Raw genomic sequence first — 14,053 nt, forward strand, 5'->3', positions numbered from 1 at the left:
AGGGGAGAGACGGCTGGCGCAGGTAAGATCTTAGATTGATGGCCCAATACGGCAATTCTTGTGCCGAGGATGCATTGAGGAAGTAATTTATCACAGGTTTATGTACTTTCTGCGTTCTTGTGTCCCCTGTTAATCTCCGCAGGAATCCTTGTTGTAACATTGCCTGCCCAGAGCACGTTTAGGGAGCACGGCTGATGCTTTGCAGGCGTCTGTGACAGCTCAACAGATGCTCTCTCTTTCTGGATTTAGTTTTTTCCACGTTTCTTCCTTACACTTTCTGCATTTCTTCGACTAATGCTGATCCCCACCTTTCGCTTTCTTATAAAATGGAAATCTAATAAAATGTTGCCATTGTAAAACAAGATGTTCACTTTGCCGTCCAGTGTTGTTTTCTGTCTTTCGGTCCTCGGTTTAACCCCTTGGCCGCAGCGGTAATTCCGCCGCGGCGCTAGGGGGGAGGGGGACCGCGCGGCGCCACCATGCTCGTGATGGAACCACTCCGTCTCAAGCCGCGGTGGCGCTGTGCTTGTGACGGAATGGTTCAGTCACGGACCCGCCCGCTCAATAGAACGCGCCGCGCAGGGGCGGGGTCCGGTCCGTGACGAAACCATTCGGTCACCAGCACAGCCCCACCGTGGCTCGTGACGGAATGGTTCCGCCACGAGCGTGCAAGGGGTTAATTCCCTGTACATCTGTCAATTTCTTCTTTACCTTGAACTGAATAACTGCCTCTTTTCCATAATTCTTTTGCCAGAATGGGAAAATAAGTGATCGGGTCTAGGTTATTGCAGACAGAGGTAATTAGACCTACCTTTCTAGCAGTGGGTCCCCATCCCTAGCTTATACACTCGCAAGGAAACTCTTCCAAGAGAGGTTTACTGATCAAAAGCTTCACAAATGTGGTAATCTGAGCTACTTGTTCCTTCTGCAGCCAGAGTTTTCTAAATGTATTTACAATGATAAGCCACCTGGGATATGCCGTTATACAGTGACATCCCTCCAGGGGCTGCCTTTACTGCAGTGACATATCAAAGAAGCCATCCATAGCTGCAGTGAAATCTCACTGGGAAAATCCAATGAAAGCAGTGACATCACACAGATAGGTCCTATCAGAGCGGAAGCTGATCTTACTTTTGTGACATCATAATGGGAGGGTCACGGACTGCGATGAGGTCCTACTAGGAACTACCTTGCCTGCAGTGGTATCGCATTGAGACCTGCCCTACAGTAGTCACATCAGACTGAAAACTGCCCCCACTGTCGAAACACTACACTTTGATCTACTCCACTGTAGTAATATCACAAGAGGAAACTCCCATACCGAAGTGTCTCACAGATTTCATCTGCCTCACCTTCAGAGACTTCATTCCGAGAATTTCCAAAGTCCAGAGTGATAACTAATAAAATGTTCTTTCAACATACGTCTCTCATCCAGGTGCGGTTTTGCCCCTTCTGTAGTTAAGAGGTGTTTGCGACATTGTCCTGTTGACTTTACGGTGCTTATTTTTGCAAGGGCACTGGAAGTGAGCTGTGAGAAGATAGAAAGTCGACTCTTGTTTTAGACTTTGCAAGCTCTACAAAGTTTTTAAAAGTTGGATCTTCAGTGGTATTTGCCAAGGTAGAAAAATAATCCTACTCCCATGCGTGAAATCATCTGGCAATCAGCAGGTTCGGAAAGTTGGTACCAGTGCGATCAGAATACTTTGCCAAATCAAAGTTACCACATTCACCAAACTTCCTAGCCAAAGCCTATCCTTAAGGTAGAAGCAGTTTTACTTTGTTTGATCTTTCGTCTTTCTTACTGGTTTGGTAGTCCTTATTGAGGTCTCGTGGCTGTTTAATCGCATCCTTCGGTGATTGATGCACTCTCTTTCCGTATCATGGACTGTCCACTGAGAATGTCTGTTGAGATGCCTTCTTGATGCCAAAGGAACGGGTGACTCCTCCCACTAGTAATGGTGCCATCCTGAATTTAATAGGGGCTCAATGCCTCCTTAAGAGAGTCCCAAGAGAAACACATGAACGGTAAAAAAAAAAAACCTCCTTGGCAATCTTGTTGCTATTGATTGAAGATACAGATGCTTGAGGATGTTAATCGCATGGCTCCAAGCTTCCCCTGACATCAGAAATGAGAAGGCAGCCTAGTAGGAATTTCCAAAAGTAGGTCCAGTAGGAATTAAAATGCAAAAAGCAAAAACCAGAGACAAAAATAGTAGAAAGATCATGCCAAAAACTAAGGGAAAAACTGTGTTGTAATGTAATCATCTTTTGTAAATGTGTCCTTAGATATGATTTAAATGGTGACTGACATCACAGGAAAAGGCTAATGGGTTGGTTTTCTTTCTTGTCTTGGGAACCTCTGATAGAATTGACTTAACAGGCCACCATTTTGGAATGGGCAGTTTGTAAAGCGTTGCCATGCCCCGTTCCGTAAGCTCAGGGTATTGGTTACGCACAAAGAAGAAGCCCAAGTTTGACATCCTTTGCCCAATGCAGAGTTCCAAAGTCCCACTGCCGCCTCGCTCACCTGAAGTTCCGCACGGCTCGCAGAGTGCCCCGCCAGTGGACTGCTAGCTTGGAAATGCCAGCGTAAGCACGCACTGAGCAGTTGTCCGGCAAAGTGCTGCTGACTACACGAGGAACGCGTCACAGTGTTCTAAACGCTTGCAATCTCAGGTACGCTCTCGGCGGGGACGTATCACCCAAGCATACTGGCAAATTCTTTAACCAGAGGATTGTGGGAATAGTCCTAGAACAATATTTCAACATACACCAGAATACTGTGGGAAGTAAGACTCGTCACATTGGTCTTCAGTGCCTTAGGAGGAGACAAAGCAAAAACGCACAGAGAGCGGAAGTTCATAGAACCTTTCTAAAGGGCTGTGTGTCCGCGGGGTTCCCAGAAGGCTCTGTGTCATTCAGACACCAGACTATGGTCGCTTGTCCTGGAAGCAGCAGGCTAGATGCAATTCAAACAAAACCAATTAGAACCCTTGAAAATGACTAATAAATCGAGAGCCATTGACTACAAAAGTTGTGCACATGCAACCCAGTCCCTGCCTTTAACTCCTAGGGAGCAGGATTATGTGGGAGTATAGAGATGCAAAATTGCTAGATTTTAAAACTTTGTCATGCTTTTTTTTCAAATGCTCAAGCTTTGCAACCGACAAAATGGTCAAATTGTGAGACAATAATCACAAACATCTTCTTGGTTTAGAAATATTTAGCAAAAACTCCCTTTTAAGAGGTGAAAGCTCCTGCAAATTAAAAGTCTGGAGTAAATATTAAGCTAAAAAACATTTTTGTATGATTTTCATTGCAGAAACTTTGCTTACTCACAACTTTGTAAACTTCTTAAAACTTTTCAAGGGAAATTTTCATGTCGGCCTATCGTTAATGGAAAAAAACACTGTTTCTCGGCTTCACCCAGAGGGCTCGAACTAGTCCTATATGGATCCAGGTTAAGGTATCTCAGTGGAGAAAGTGGGTGCACTTGCATACCATGAAGACAGTTACTCTAGGAAGCTCCGGGCACCCCTCACTCCCTCAGATACAGAACAGTCTGCCAGAGTCCGAAAGGTTTGGCTGCATCTAACACTTACAATGAGTAGCTGTCAAATGGCTGCTCTTGCCAACAATGAATCTGTCTTTCTTACACTTCTGCAAATATTGCAAACAGACTAGAGAGTTCTGGACATTTAAAGTCAAGAGCTCACCCTGAAAGCCTCCCCTAAACTAAACTGATACATGGTCACGATTTGGAGTCGCTTTCTTCGGCGTCTAAACTTCTGTAATTTTAGGACATCTTGAACAACCCTCAGCTGCCACCCAAGATATGGTCATTTGTTAATTTCTCACACCTGGAAGGGCAATATCCCCTCTGTTCACCATCTCCAATCCCACTTCGAGGCTGAAAGGAAACGGGGAAAGGAAAACATGTGAGGATTGACGCGCTAATCTGAGAGCCGTAGACGTATATCGGCTCAAAGTCTTGAGTTGATTGGAGGACCTGTGCACATATATGGCTTGTCCTCAGGAGTCACCGAAGAAGAATCCACATTTGTAAAGCGCACAATCACCCTAAGGGTCTCTAGGCGCTGGGGGCCGTCGGGAAGATTAAGCAAGCTATTGCCCAGAGTCACTAATCTGCCAGTGCCGGGGATCGAACCGTGATCCCCAGATTCCCAAATTTTTTGTGTATATTATAAAACAAGCATTGGAAATGCAATAGGTCTCGCAATTACGCGAGTCTGAACTATTAGCATTGTTAATGATAATGCCCTTTATTTTTGCGTTCTGGTTTTTAGAACATAAATAAAAGGCTTTGTCATTTACAAGGCCTATAGCTTAAATTTGCGTTAAAACGAGACCTATTGCATTGGAAATGCAATAGGTCTCGCAATAGATAAGTTTGAGTTTTGGATATGTAAAATGTCAAAGTTATTTTGTTTTGTGTGAGTGGCGTTGCGTGGGTGAGTGGCGTTGCGTGGGTGAATGGCGTTGCGTATGTGAGTTGATTTTGTATTGTGTGAGTGGCGTTGCGTGGGTGAGTTACGTTGCGTGGGTGAGTGGCGTTGCGTGGGTGACTGGCCTTGCGTGGGTGACTGGCCTTGCGTGTCTGCAAGAGGTGCTGTGTGGGTGAAAGTGGCACTGCGTGGGTGAGTGGCGTTGCATGTGTGAGTGGCGTTGCATGTGTGAGTGGGGTTGCATGTGTGAGTGGGGTTGCATGTGTGAGTTGCGTTGCGTGTGTGAGTGTCATTGCGCGGGTGAGTGTGGCGTTTCGTGGGTGATAGTGGGCTTGCGTGGGTGTGAGTGGCATTGCGTGTCTGAAAGTGGTGCTGTGTGGGTGAAAGTGGCACTGCGTGGGTGTGAGTGGCTTTGCGTGGGTGTGAGTGGCGTTGCATGGGTGAGTGGTGTTGCATGTGTGAGTGTTGTTGCGTGGTGAGTGGCGTTGCGTGGGTGAGTGGCGTTGCGTGGGTGAGTGGCGTTGCGTGGGTGAGTGGCGTTGCGTGGGTGAGTGGCGTTTATTTTATTTATTTATTTTTAAAATTTCTAGAGCGCGCAAATACCTTCCGGTGTCTCGGCGCTGATGTGTACAGATTGCAGGGGTTGTGAGAAGATGTTACTGGTTAAAAAGCCATGTCTTAAGATGTTTTCGAAAGGAAAACAGCGAGGTATGTTCCTTGATCTGGGAAGGAATCTGATTCCACAGTTTGGATGCAGCCACTACAAACCGTCTGTCTCCCCAAGTTGCCTTTTTTGTTGGGGGAATTTGGAGCTGTTGGGCCGTGGATGAACGCAGGGTTCGACTGGGTTTGTAAATTTTAAAGGCACTTTTAAAGAAGTCGGGCCATTATTATTCAAGGCTTTGTAAGTAATACACATGGCCTTGAACTTTATCCTGCTTCTTATGGGTAGCCAGTGAAGCTCTCTAATTATAGGAGAGATAGAGGCGTATTTTGGTATCCCCAAGAGGACCCTTGCAGCAGCATTTTGAACAAGCTGTAGCTTATTTACCACCTGTTCTTGTGCATTAAGCAGAAGGCCATTGCAGTAGTCTACCTTGGATAATACCAAGGAGGACATTAAAGTTTTACCAGCAATGGGAGGAAGAAACGGGAGCAGTTTCTTCACCATTCTCAAGGTGAAAAAGGAGGCCGAGACCACGGCGTTAGCGTGACCAAGGAACGTAAGCTTACTGTCGAAGAGCACGCCCAAGTTTTTCACCTTGGCAACTGGCAGTGGAGGCATACCCAGTTCTGAAGGCCACCAGACCGGAGACCAAGACGGAGTTAGTTCGCCAAAAACCAGTACCTCCGTCTTGTCGGAATTTATCTTTAAGCAATTCCGGTTCATCCATGTACTGATAGCCTTCATGCCTGCCTGAAAGTTGGCTGCCACAGCTTCTCCGTTTTTATGTATCTCCAGGATCAGCTGTGTGTCATCGGCATACGATGTAAGCCCTATGCCGAATGACTTTATTACCCTCGCCAAGTCCGACACATAGATGTTGAAAAGTGTCGGACTTAGCGAGGAGCCTTGGGGCACACCGCAAGGAAGAGAGAAGTCGGGGGAACTGAAGTTTCCCATCTTCACGGACTGTATCCTGTTGGCCAGGAAGGATGCAAGCGTTGCTCTGGCCCTGCCCTGGATGCCAAGGGCAGCGACACGGTCGATCAGAATAGAATGATCGACCGTGTCGAAGGCGGCGGATAAATCCAGTAGTATTAAGATAGCAGTGCCACCCCTGTCCATGATAATCCTAACCTCCTCAGCCGCTTTAATCAGGGCCGTCTCCGTCCCATGGCCCTTCCGGAACCCGAACTGCGTGTTGTCCAGCAGGTCATTCTGGTCAATAAAGGTTGACAGCTGTTGGTTCATCACCTTTTCAATAATTTTTGAAGGGTAGGGGAGAGAGGCAATTGGACGGTAATTTTTGGGCTCTAAGGGATTTAGTGCGGGTTTTTTCAAGAGGGGTGTTACAGTTGACTTTTTCCAAATTACGGGAGATACACCTGTCTGAAATATGGCTTTACAGATGTTGGTGAGTACTGGGGCTATTAGGTCAGGGACTGTTTTAATGATGCGTGGGGGGCAGGGGTCCAGAGGGGATCCTGACTTAACAGTATTTATGAGCTCCGTCATGGATACCGGTGGTATGAAAGCCTCTAGGATTAGTTTTGATGAGCAAAGGGGAGTCTCCAGAGGGACTATATTTGTAGTCGATGTTGTGGTAAATTTATTGAAAGTGTCAATGACCTTGGCCTGAAAGAAGTCTGCCACCTTGTTGCAGAATGATTGAGATGGTTCGACAGAGGGTGGGGCAGGAGGATTGGCTAGGTCTTTTACCACCTGATACAGCTGTTTGTTTGAATTAAGAGCGTTTGCTATTTGTGTGCTGTAGAAGGCGCATTTCTCCGCAGTGATCATCTTTCTATAACTAGTCAACGCGTTCTTATATATCTCTTTGTCGAGGTCTGCATAGTTCCTACGCCAGCGCCGCTCCAAGTTTCTGCAGCGTTGCCTCTCGAGCCGTAATGACTCCGAGAACCAAGCCGCCGAAGGTTTGATGCGGTTAGGCTTCATTTTTTTGGGGGGGGGCTAGGCGATCTAGTGCCTTAAGTAGCCAGCATTGATAGTTCAGAGCAGCTTCGTGAGGGTCGGACCTATCTTCGGGTATCGAGGATTCCAAGATGTTATGTAGGGTAGTAACATCAATATTTTTCCAGTCGCGACATAAGATCGGCGGGCCGGTGCTAGTGGAGATGTTTTTGTGAGGTTTAACTAAGATCGTGAATTTGACAGCTAAGTGATCTGTCCAGGTAAGAGGAAGCACTGTGGGAATAGTAATGTGGGTATTGTTAGTAAATAAGGCATCTAAAGTGTGCCCTGCTTGGTGGGTGGCTGAGCTGACCTGCTGTTCTAAGCCAGCGGCCAAAAAGTCAGAAATCAGCGTGTGCGAGTCCTTGTCTTTCTCATTCTCCAAGTGGAAGTTAAAATCTCCCAAAATAGTGTAATCTTGGTTGGCAGCTACTGGTTCTAATAGCGGGTTAAGTGATTTTAGGAAGAGCGTGCGTGAAGTGGGTGGTCGGTAAAGGAGAACTCCTTTGAAAGTTTGTATGGGAGAGAGAAAAATAGTAAAGGCGAGGGCTTCTGCACAGTTGTAAGCAAGTGGTTCGGTTTTTATGGAGAGCTTAGTTCGATGTATGATAGCTAGCCCCCCCCTCTTTTCCCTGACGATCTGTCTAGTCTTATTACTTGATAGCCAGCTGGAGTGGCGATGTTAAAGTCTGGGCCAGATGCAGGGTCTGCCCAGGTCTCAGTAATAAACATGATGTCAGTATTTTGGCTGGTTATCAAATCTGCAACGTCATTCCTATGTTTTATAAGAGATCGTGCATTTATCAGAATGCAATTTATATAGGTAGCGCTATCATCTCCTAAGGGTGCAACCGAGGGGTGCTGGGAAATGGATGATGTAATTGTGAAATCGCAATTTGGGCAGACGGAATGTGAAAGGTTGTACAATGAACAAAAGTCAAAGTGAGAGCAATCCCTGTTCTGCGTTCTGTTTCCTATGGTCAGGAGCTGAGACCTGGAGTAATTGAATACCTTAGATGTATGGTGGGCAGAGGGGGGGGGCACACAGCGCGGACCCAGCGCGGACTGGCGCAGACTGGCACCCCTTTGGCGCGGCTTCGGCGCGGAAACGGCGCTCCCGCTGCGCTCTATCGCTGCGCTTCCGGCCGGCCATTTTAAATCCTGAGCCCCGCCCCAGCTGAGACACTAGCTCCCTTGTGATTGGAGAGCCAGCGCTGAGGCGCGATGGAGCTGACCCTGCCCTCCACGCAAACGGCACAGAGCCGCGATGGAACGGGGCTAAGGGTGGGCACAATAATACAACACAAGGTGAGTTTGAGCGAGTGGTTTTAAAAGAGTACAATTATTAAATCAATTGCATGGGTGACAGAACGTTTTTTAAAAAAGCTAATACAACTATTAAATCAATTGCATGGGTGACAGAACGTTTTTTAAAAAGCTAATGCATTCAAGCGTTTTTACAATGGCCGATCACATACAGAGGAGGATCCCCTCGCAATCTGTAGTAGCACAACAGACCAGACAGAGAGCTGCCACCACCCTGCTGCGTTGCGTGGGTGAGTGGCGTTGCGTGGGTGAGTGGCATTGCGTGGGTGAGTGTGGCGTTGTGTGTGTGAGAGTGGGCTTGCGTGGGTGTGAGTGGTGTTGTGTGTCTGAAAGTGGTGCTGTGTGGGTGAAAGTGGCACTGCGTGGGTGTGAGTGGCTTTGCATGAGTGAGTGGAACATGTTTTGTATTTACGTGACTTAGATCTATTGATATTACAAATAACAATGCTTTTATTTTTTTTTAAATAATTAATACTTAAATATTTTATTTAATTTGTAATGTCAATAGCTTACATTTTTGTAAATAACTTTTGTCCTATCAAAGAAAAATAAATCACAATGAAATGAAGCGGGCCAAAATGGTAATTTTAAACCTGGGTTTGCGTGAAAATTTCTTTTTACTACAAACCTCAGTAAAAATGAAGAATATAAAATTCCAAGACAGAGCTAGAGCATCATTGGCCGGATATGACAAATTGTTTATTTAATACGGTCATGGCTCTACGACCAGCTAAAGACATCGGTGGAAAAGAAGCTGGCGCCTCACACCCAGCAGCTACACTGCGCAGTAAAAGTCTCGAGTGTCATTTAAAATTTAATAGTGCGTCTGCTGAGCGTGGGGTCAGCGAGAGATGAGAATCAATACAGCTGGGCACGCTGCAAACACCAAAGACGATTCTGCAGCATGGCAGCCGCTCTCTGACTTCCCTTCCCAAATACATCATATTACCCGATAAAAAGGAACAACGGATTCCATTCCCTCATCGTGAAGTCCGCGAGACCTTGCTCACAACTCCTAGAGGTGTGCCGAAGTCACCAGGTTCAACGATATGAAGAGCAAATAGGGACAAATAAGGATGTTTCGCGGACAAAATTACCCCCAACTACTAGTGTCGAGCTTTTTGGAACCCCTCGAAAAAACACTGCAGGGGGCAGGGAGAAGTTAGGATGTGTTAGGAATGTTTCTTCACAACTAATTAAACGGCGCGAACAAAAGATCCAATCATCAGGAGATAAAACATGCACAAACGTGCCAGTCACAAATAAAAATGTTTAAAACGGTCACACAGAACAGCCTTGCTAAAAAAATAAGTTAATGTCCTGTAAGTCTGAAGGTTGTGTTCATTTGTTAAAAAAAAGTAAAAAATAACCCATCACAAAATCAAATAAAACAAGTTACAATGAGCGTGCACCTCTCGGGCCGAGGAGAAAGACTTCACCTGCCAGTGAAACAAGATTACACGGATCCAACCGCCCGAAGCCCGCCAGGCATTTAAATTAGTGAAAGAGCGGCCGGAGATCAAAGGAAGGGTGAAAAAAAAAGCAATTAGAGGGGAGGAGATGGGAGGCCAGCGCAGCCACTGCCAAACGAGTCACGGCCTGCGGCCGTGAATAGGTGACGGCGGGGAGTGGGGGGCGGGGAGCAGAGCTGTGTGAGGATCAGATGGGAAGGCTCGTGCATGAGAGACAGTCACGTGATTGGGATTTACGTGCACTGTCCAAAATCCGCCGCTGCCTTTGAGGTGGGGGGAGGAAGCGACAGGAGCTGAAAACGTGCTCGAGGGAGAGGTGGGGGGAGGAAGCAACAGGAGCTGGGGGAGAGGGTACACCGAACAGGAGGAAGGGAAGGCTAAGAAAGCAAGCTGGGTCAAGGAAGGGGGAGAAAAGTAGCGCTGGGACGTGGAATACATGTACGTAGAAAGGCTGTGTTTGCGGGGAGAGAGAGGGGAGGTGCTGGTGTGGGAGGGGGGAGGTGCTGGTGTAGGAGGAGGAGTGCTGCTAGGGCAAGGCTGTGTTTGCGGGGAGAGAGGGGAGGTGCTGGTGTGGGAGGGGGGAGGTGCTGGTGTGGGAGGAGTGCTGCTACGGCAAGGCTGTGTTTGCGGGGAGAGAGGGGAGGTGCTGGTGTGGGAGGGGGGAGTTGCTGGTGTGGGAGGAGTGCTGCTAGGGGAGGAGAAGCCCTGGGCGTGAATGCTCGTGCATGTTTGCTCACGTGATTCACATGAACTGCAAGAAAACCGCGGGGCTGAAAGCCCTTGGTTTGAACAGGATTTTGCCGACATGAATTCTCGCTCCGCTCGATGCGCATGCGCGCATCGATAGGTCGCGAGACCTAAAAACCACCACGTGCTTCAGCGGATTTCAAAGGAATATCGTGATTAGCAAAATATCAAAAAGCGTTTTCCTAGACAGCGAGCGCCACAAGCCTCTGAGTCACGAGAGCCCTAGAGCCCTGCTTTCATCCAGTGCACTTCTCATACTGCCTATGCAGCTCCGGCTAAACTGCTCTCGGCGAGGCCAAATCAAACCTGAACTGCCATGGTAAGCAGACATATCAGGCACACTAGGAATGTGTGTCTGGTCCTGTGGAGCAGAATGCTGTTCCACTGCTGTGTTTTGCTGGTGTGGGTTTTAAAAAAAAAAAAATTTTAACATGATGTTTTGGAGCAGGCGAAAGAGGGAAGAGGCATCCGACGCTGCGTGTCCACAGGCAGAGCCCGTAGCACAAAGTGGTGAAGCGAGGGAGACTAAATGTAGGATTGAAGCGTGCAGCCTTAAGGTTGCAGACTCCAGGAGCTCACTCCACATCTGCAGGCTGGCTCCAAAAAAGAAGGGGGGGGGGGTGTGGAGGGCGGATAGGGCCATTCAGGGGCTCGTGGCAGATCGACAGTCCAGCTGGGACGCATCCGTCCTGCCTTGCCGGCTGCTGGCTTTCTCGGGTCAGTCTGGGCTGCAAATGGCGCACGCCTTCCGTGTCTGCTATGCAGGCAATGCAAAACAAGCACTGGGGGGGGGGGGGGGGGGGGAACAGAGCCGGGGAAGAAGGGAGGCACGGCCTGCGGCCGTGATTAAGTGACGGAATCAGCACTGGGGTGGGGGGGGAGGGGGGAGCAGAGCCAGGGAAGAAGGGAGGCACGGCCTACGGCCGTGAATAAGTGACGGCGGGGGGCGGGGCAGCAGAAGCCTTTAGCCAGGGAAGTGAATAAGGGACATATGCTGCATGAAATTCGCCTGATGGTGAGCGCTTGGTTTGACTGCAATAGGGCTGCCTGGTGGGGGGGCGGGAATGCGTGCGAGGGGAGAAGTGTGGCAGGCAGATGCGCGGAGGGAAGCCAGATGGGGGCGGGAGAGCCTGGTGGGGGCAGGCGGATTAGAGAGATGCTCGTGCTTGTGTGGTCACGTGACCCGCTTTTGTGTTCACGTGACCTCACATGCACTGTGAAGAAACCGCAGTGAAACCGCAGTGGTTTCACTAGTCGATCAAGCCCTTGAATTTTCGCCTATTCCATTCGCAAGCGAATGGTAATAGGCGAAACCTAAAAATGGAAAAAAAGTATCTTGATGATGAATTATGTTTTTAAATCTGTCTTAATTGCTTATGAAGAGTATAATGAACTTGTAAGAAAAGAAATGCTGTTATATGAAAAAGTATCTAAAAAAGTTTTGTGATATATATACATTTATCTTAAAAAAAGAAATAAAATTTGATAAATATAAACCTAAAAACACGTGTTATTAGCATATCTTGAAGGACATGTAACATTGATGCGAACTATGATACAATGTATAAAATATGTGAGCCACAAGGGAAATCTCTTATTTTTTATGTGTTGATATCTTCTCCTCTTTTCCCTGGCTCCAAGTAAATTAAGAGGGGGTCCCCACTTTCATACTATAGTGAGGGGTTATAGCAAGTGCCAACTCATGCACAACAATTCGAATAAAGTCTGGAGTCAGACTGACCATCTACCTTATACGCAGATATTGGTACATTGTGCGGGTTTCAAGAACCCACCACCTTCATTCAGTAAATGTGTTGTAGGGTGAGGGTTCCAATAACCTTCGGCTACATGTCAATCTACCAATCAGGAGTTTGTAAAGCACAGCTACTCACCCACCTGCGAGGGTCTCAAGGCACTGGGGTTAAGGTTGGAGGTCGGCGGCTCCGTCGAGGGCTGTGGTCATCCGAAGAGCCAGGTCTTGAGGTCCTTCCTGAACTGGAGCAATAATGGGGCTTGCCGGAGGCGGAGTGGGAGCTCGTCCTAGGCCTTGGCTGCGAGGTAGGAGAAGGACTTATCTCCTGTTCTGGTTTTGTAGATGCGTGGGGCGGTGGCCGGAGAGAGGTCAGCTGATCGGAGGTTTCTCTTGGGTGCGTGGAAGGAGAGGAGGTTGTTTAAGTATTCTAGCCCGATGTTGTCGAGGGCCTTGTATGCACGAGTGACGAGCTTGAAGGTTATTCTTCTTTTGATGGGCAGCCAGTGGAGATCGCAGAGGTGTTGGTTGATGTGGTTGTGATGAGTGATGTCCAGGATCAGTCTGGCTGCGGCATTCTGCACGGTCTGGAGTTTGCAAAGTAGCTTCTTGTTTATTCCGGCATAGAGAGCATTGCCGTAGTGCAGTCTGGTACTGATGAGGGCGTGCATGGTGGGCTTTTCTGCTCATGAAAGGAAGAGGTCAGGAAACCAGGATCTTTCCAGTGTTTTGAATTTTCATAAAATTAACCATCTGGCCGAAGTTCAATCTGCAACAAAAGGTACTTTTTGGACTATGTATGTTTAATTTAATTGTGTACTTTTTTGTCTAACATGTAGTGAAGGCTCTGTAATTGAGCAATTTCTTTCTGGTTCTGGGGAGATGCTGCCACCTGCTGTTTGAGTTGAGCATATCACCTACTTCTTAAAACAGATGCTGTAATTTGTGACCGAGAATAAAAATGCTCTACAGAAAATTAAGAAACTTCCTTGACACTGCAGTTCACCTCAGCGTGAACACGAAAATGCAGTAAGGACTAGATGTGCAACCAGGATTTTTGCAAACCAGCAAAGAATTTTAAGAACCGTCTTTTGTATTATCAGGTGGTTTCTTAAAATTGTGAATTGCAGAGGGTCAAAATCCAACCTACTCCATGAACAGAGCCTTGATGCCTTCGGGTGATAAGTGCGCTATGTAAGTCGCAATACATTTACATTTACATTTACATTTGTGAGTCACTGTGATTGGAGGCCACCACGGAGAGGGTGGCCTGCTGGGCTCAGCACAGCAGGGCTATGATTGCTTACTAAACAAACTTTTTTTTAAGCAGTTGGTTTCCCTTTTATTTGTTTAGGAGTTGGCAGAGGTCCCTTGGAATACTCTCTTCCACAAACTTGTTTTTTATGTTCACAAAGGGGAAGGGTACCATGCTTTCAGCTTGCTCAATGCCTTCGGGAGTGAGGTCTGAAGGATATTGTATTTGGAAAGAGTCACTGATCGGTCTCTTTTCAGGGTCGGACGCATTTTTGGCGGTATGGCCCTGCCAACAGCCGCGGTCGGTGGTAGGTGTACCTGCAGGGCGGTGATATGGGGAGGGTCAGGGTGGGGTGTAGTAATCTATAGATTACGGAGCTGTACAGGTAAGTAAGCATAAATA

At 47.5% G+C, this 14,053-nt stretch overlaps 1 protein-coding gene across 6 annotated transcripts in view; it reads left to right on the top strand.

The window, feature by feature from the left end:
- Positions 1 to 14,053, top strand: part of PDE4C (phosphodiesterase 4C) — a 1,009,779-nt gene that overhangs the window by 636,366 nt on the left and 359,360 nt on the right. The gene's annotated exons all lie outside the window — the stretch shown is intronic.

Source organism: Lissotriton helveticus, chromosome 12 (genome assembly GCF_964261635.1).
Source record: "Lissotriton helveticus chromosome 12, aLisHel1.1, whole genome shotgun sequence".
Taxonomy (NCBI): Eukaryota; Metazoa; Chordata; class Amphibia; order Caudata; family Salamandridae; genus Lissotriton; species Lissotriton helveticus.